Source organism: Dasypus novemcinctus, chromosome 10, assembly GCF_030445035.2.
Source record: "Dasypus novemcinctus isolate mDasNov1 chromosome 10, mDasNov1.1.hap2, whole genome shotgun sequence".
NCBI classification, from domain to species: Eukaryota; Metazoa; Chordata; class Mammalia; order Cingulata; family Dasypodidae; genus Dasypus; species Dasypus novemcinctus.
Window position 1 is genome coordinate 101,508,535 of NC_080682.1, and position 6,000 is coordinate 101,514,534.

Here is a 6,000-nt window from a genome sequence, read left to right on the forward strand (position 1 = left end):
GCAAGTCCTTAATCAGAAAAACAGCTTCAACAGCCATAGAGGCAGAGCAGATGTAGCTCAAGCTCAGTGGTTGAGCACCTGCTTCCCGTGTATAAGGTCTCAGGTTCAATCCCAAGTACCTCCAAAAAATAAATAAATAAAGACACAGAAGAAGTTCCTAGTGTCTTTGCCGCCCCCCCCCCCCCCTCCAAAATGCTGGGTGGAGCCAGCTTGCACTCCCTTTGTGGATCCCTGGGCCTGTTCCAGAGGAAGCACATTCTGGGGTGTGTGTATGTCAGTGCCAACCTATCAGATGGAAGTTTGAGAGACTGAGCTGGGGAACAAGTCTCTGGCTCTCCCTTCCAAAGTTTGTCCCAAGGGCAGAGAAGCAGCTTGCAGACAGCTGGGACAAAGAACAAAGGACTGAACAAAGGACTACCTACATTAAATCACTCAAGACAGCATGTGGGAGAGGGAGGAGTTCTATTTCAAAGGGAGTAGAGGGAGCACTCAGACTCCTGCAAACTGTAAATGGGGAGGATTCCTAAGGCCTCTAGGAAGCACAAGCCCAGGAGAAGAATCAGGCACCTCAGCTCTGGCTCCAAGCAGGCTCAAATAAGGCAGAGAAGACCTGCATTTCCCATTTACCTTGAGCTGATCTTCTGCACAGGAGGGCTAAGCTCTGAAGAATACCACCAATCAAAGTAGACTCAACTTGCAGACAGTGAAAAGTGCTTTTTGCTTTAGTTTGTTTGTTTTGATTAACTCCTGGCCTTAAAGAAAATCTCTGTCATGTCACTAGCCGAACCACAAACTTAAGAAACAGATAAAACAGGGACCAAATTCCAGAGTTAACACTTTAAAATATTAAAATGCACAGTGTGCAACAAACAGTTACAAGAAAAACAAATAAATAGAAAATGATGGTTCATCCAAAGGAACAAGATAAAAATTCAGAAACCAGCAACAAAGAGGGCCAGACTTTGGACTTACCAGACAGAGACTCTTAAAAAATGATCTTTAATATCGTCAAGGAGATAAAGGAAAACACAGAAAAACTACTAAAGGATATGAAGAAAACAAAGAATGAACAGTATGGGAATCATTGACAGTGTGAAGCTTTTGTGAATCCCAGAAAAGATCATGTTCTTGGAACTAATCCATTCCTGTGAGTGTGGGACCCTTTGGTTGGGTTGAATTCAGTTGGGAACCTTTGGAGTACTCATTGAGGCACGACCAAGGGTAGGTCTCAACCCTCATGCTGGAATATTTTATAAGAGGGAGAAACATTCAGAGAAAACAGAGAAAAAGAGCTGCCATTTTACTCTGCCATGTGAAAGAGGACTCCAGGATCACCTATAGTCACAGAAAGACAGAAATCCTGAAAGGCTGAGAGGATGGAATCAGCAAAGCAACCCAGAACTGAAGCAATGAAGCCCCCAAGGGGCTAAACCCATGGAACAGCTCAAAACTGAAAGAGACAGGTGTAAAGGAGGGGAGAAAGACTAGTGGACCACTTTGTGCCCTGCCAAGTGCTTGATCACCCATAGCTGGACTCCAAGAGAAAGCATCTTTTTTTTTTCCTATTTTTTTGTCTTTATTTATTTTTTAATATTACATTAAAAAAATATGAGGTCCGCATTTACTCCCCACCCTCCTCCCTCCACTCCTCCCCCCATAACAACAATCTCCTCCATCATCATGAGACATTCATTGCATTTGGTGAATACATCTCAGAGCACTGCTGCATCCCATGGTCAATGGTCCACATCACATCCACACTCTACCATGTTCCACCCAGTGGGCCATGGGGGGGGACATACAATGTCTGGTAACTGTCCCTACAGCATCACCCAGAACAACTCCAAGTCCCAAAAATGCCCCCACATCTCATCTCTTCCTCCATTCCCTACCCCCAGCAGCCACCATGGCCACTTTCTCCACACCAATGCCACATTTTCTTCAACTACTAATCACAGTAATTCATGAATAGATTATCAGTAAGTCCACTCTAATCCATACTCTATTCTTCCATCCTGTGGACGTTGGAATGGTTGTGTCTACTTCACATCTGTAAAAAGAGGGGGCTTAGATTCCACATGGATGCTGGATGCAATCCTCCTGCTTTCAGTTGTAGGCAGTCTTGGCACCCTGGTGTGGTGGTTGACCTTCTTCACCTCCATGTTAGATGAGTGGGGTAAGTCCAATAAACCAGAGTGTAGGAGCTGAAGTCTGTTGAGGCTCAGGGCCTGGCTATCACATGGTCACTCCAGAGATTCAGGTCCCCTAGGTATATATTAAACCCCAGCACCAACTACAGTTCTGGTAAAAGTAACAGAAGAGACTTGTGAACAAAGATCACATCTAAGACCAGCTCCTTTACACAGAAACACAAACTCCAAATTAGGGCCAACTGACATGGCACTGAACTCCATCTGCAATAACCATAGAACCTGTGGGTCTCTATACCCTCAGAAGAACCAATACCCAGGCTTGTATCTACTTTATCCGCCTCTTGGACTCTGCTGAGGTGTGCATAATGGTGACCCCTCTGATAACTTCCTGACTCTTTTTGGAGATTCATAGCCATATAAACTCATTTATCCTTTCCATTTCCCCCTTGATTCAGGTCAAAAAGCATTTTTAACTCCTGGTATTATATGTAGCCTGAGATATTCTGCTGGTCCGAGTTGACCCTTTCATTCAAGGTCATTTTCGGGTTACATCATCAGCTGGTACTTGGTAGTAATCCCTCAGTGCCAGGGAGACTCATCCCTGGGAGTCATGTCCCACACTGGGGGGAAGGCAACACATTTACATGCTGAATTTGGCTTCGAGGCTGGCCACATTTGAGCAACATGGAGGTTCTCAAGAGGGAACTCTTAGGCACCCTACAGCTCTAGGCCTTGTTCTTATTTCAGGAGCACAGGCTCACAAGCATAGTCATTAGTATCAAGGGCTCATTGTTGGACCTTCCTACGTTTTTGGTCTTTGCCGTTGTGCTTGGGGGATTGTTGCTGCTTCTTTAGGAACTGTGATAGTGCTCCCCTGGTTAGGAATTCAGCACTCCCTCAGTTGTTGTTTTTAATTTTATCCACTATGAAAATATCCAAACATTTTTATGTACCCTGGATATATGCCCTGTAGAATTCCCTGCCAACCATGTGTCCCCTGTCAATAACATTCCACACCAGTATTCCTCCCCTGCCATTGTTGAACCTCTGTGATCCAAAACTTCCTGAAAAGTGAAGCCCAATATATTGCCAGGTTCCATTAATAGTAAAATGGAATATAGCAATGAGTTTAAAGGTTAGATACAGAATACATATTAATCTGGAAAAATTAAGGTAAAAATAAATTGGGGTATCAAAAAATTTAAAAATGCAAAAGCTTTGTTTTTGGTGTTTTGCCTTCCATCACTGCAATAGGTGTTGCCCAGTATGTAAATTGGCAAGGCAACGTCTTCTGTCTTTTCCTCGGTGTCTACGTCCTATTTTTTTCTTTTCTTTTTTCTAATTATTAAGCTTATCATTCACAAGAGTTTTAGATCACAGTAGTTCATATATACAATATACAGTACTCCCACATATCCAACATAAAACCTTTTCCCTTCCACAGCAATAATCTTTTTGCATATTCATACTATATTTACTGAAACTGATGTACAGATATTGAGACAATAGCTTTCAAACAAGGTAACATTTGTGTTTACATTGTGGTTTATAGTTTAACTATACAATTTTCTAAATTTTTAGTTATCTTATGATTTACATTATGATTTACATTTTAACCTATCAGCCTCTATATATTTTTGGTGTAATTTTACATGTCTTATATCCATCCTTGCATACTCTTGTGGAACACTTCTATTGCCACACAGTTCCATTGGTTCCATCTATTCAATACCTCTTTCCCCCTCCCCTTATGGCCCACAGTGACAGTCAATCTTCATTGCTTGAAGGGCCATGTTCAGAGATACTTGCAATAGTGTTGAGGGCTTGACATGCTCAACTGCCCTAATGCACTGGGTGCCTCCATTTTTCTTGAGATACAATTCCCTCTATTTGAGGGCATCAGTCCTCCCCAGGATGTGGGTATACCCTCACTCTCATTATATGGGTCTCTATCCAATGATATAACCCACTTTGGCAAAATGAGCATTCATATATTCCCTAGGAGTCCTGTGTCAGATTATCCCCTTTAAGCATCTTAAACAGGTAACCTTCTTATTATATTTTTGAAAAAGTTTTCTCAGCATTATATTCTCAACCAAATACCTGACAATCTCCTATGTTCGTATGTTGTCCTACCCTCCCCCCAATTTCTTGAGCAATATTACCCATCCTCCCATCCCTAGCCCCCCTCAAGCCCACAAAGCACCATCCAAAGGTAACCCTATGCACCCATTTTATCCCTTCCTTGTACAAATACTTACGTCCAGCTTATCATAGATTTCACCCATGTAGGTGTCAGCCTACATCCTTCCTCTACCCCACCCCCACCCCTCCCCCATTTTCCTGTAAGCCTATCATCCAGTCTCTAGCTCTCTGAGGCAGCTTGGTTTATTTATTTCATATCATTGAGGTCATGTAGTATTTGTCCTTCAATGCCTGGGTTGCTTCACTCAACATAAGGTTCTCAAGATTCATCCATGTTACCACGTGTGTTTGTAGTGTATTCATTCTTAAAGCTGAGTAGTATTCCATTGTATGTATATACCACATTTTATTTATCCATTCATCTGTTGATGGGCATTTGGGTTGATCCCAACTTTTGGCAATAGTGATCAATGCTGCTATGAACATTGGTGTGCATATATTGGTTTGTGTCCTTGTTTTCAGTTCTACTGGGTATATACCCAGCAGTGGAATTGCTGGGTCATATGGCAAATCAATGGCTAGTTTTTTGAGAAACCACCAAACAGTCCTCCAGAATGGCTGGATCCTTTTGCATTCCCACCAGCAGTGGATGAGTGTTCCCATTCCTCCACATCGTCTCCAGCATTTGTAGTCTTCTGTTTTTTTCATAGCTGCCAATCTTATGGGAGTAAGATGGTATCTCATTGTAGTTTTGATTTGCATTTCCCTGATATCTAGAGATTTGGAGCATATTTTCATGTGTTTTTTAGCCATTTGTATTTCTTCTTTGGAGAAGTGTCTGTTTAAATCTTTTTCCCATTTTTTAAATGGGTTGTTTATCTTTTTATTTTCAAGATATAGGAGTTCTTTATATATGCAGGTTATAAGTCTCCTATCTGATATATGGTTACCAAATATTTTCTCCCATTGCATAGGCTCTCTTTTCACCTTCTTGACAAACTCCTTTGAGGTGCAGAAGGCTTTACTTTTTAGGAAGTCCCATTTACCTATTTGTTCTTTGGCTGCTCATGCTTTTGGTGTAAAGTTCATGAAGCCATTTCCTATTACAAGGTCTTGTATATGCTTCCCTACACTGCTTTCCAAAGTCTTTATGGTCTTGGCTCTTATATTTAGGTCTTTGATCCATCTTGAGTTGATTTTTATATAAGGTGTGAGATGGTAATCCTATTTCATTCTTTTACATATGGATATCCAGTTCTCCAGGCACCATTTGTTGAAGAGGCCATTCTCTCCCAGTTGAGAGGGTTTGGTGGCTTTATCAAATATTATATGACTATATATATGAGGATCTATATCAGAACTCTCATTTCGGTTCCATTGGTCTGTGTGTCTCTCCTTGTGCCAATACCATGCTATTTTCACTACTGTGGCTTTGTAGTATGTTTTGAAGTCAGGTAGTGTGATTCCTCCAATTTTGTTTTTCTGTTTCAATATGTCTTTGGCTATTTGGGGCCTCTTTCCTTTCCAAATAAATTTCATAGCTAGTTTTTCTAGTTCCTTAAAGAATGCTGTGTTGGTTTTTATTGGGATTGCATTGAATGTGTAGATCAGTTTTGGAAGGATAGACATCTTAATAATATTTAGTCTTCCTATCCATGAACAGGGAATATTCTTCCATTTTTTTTAGGTCTTCTTTGATTTC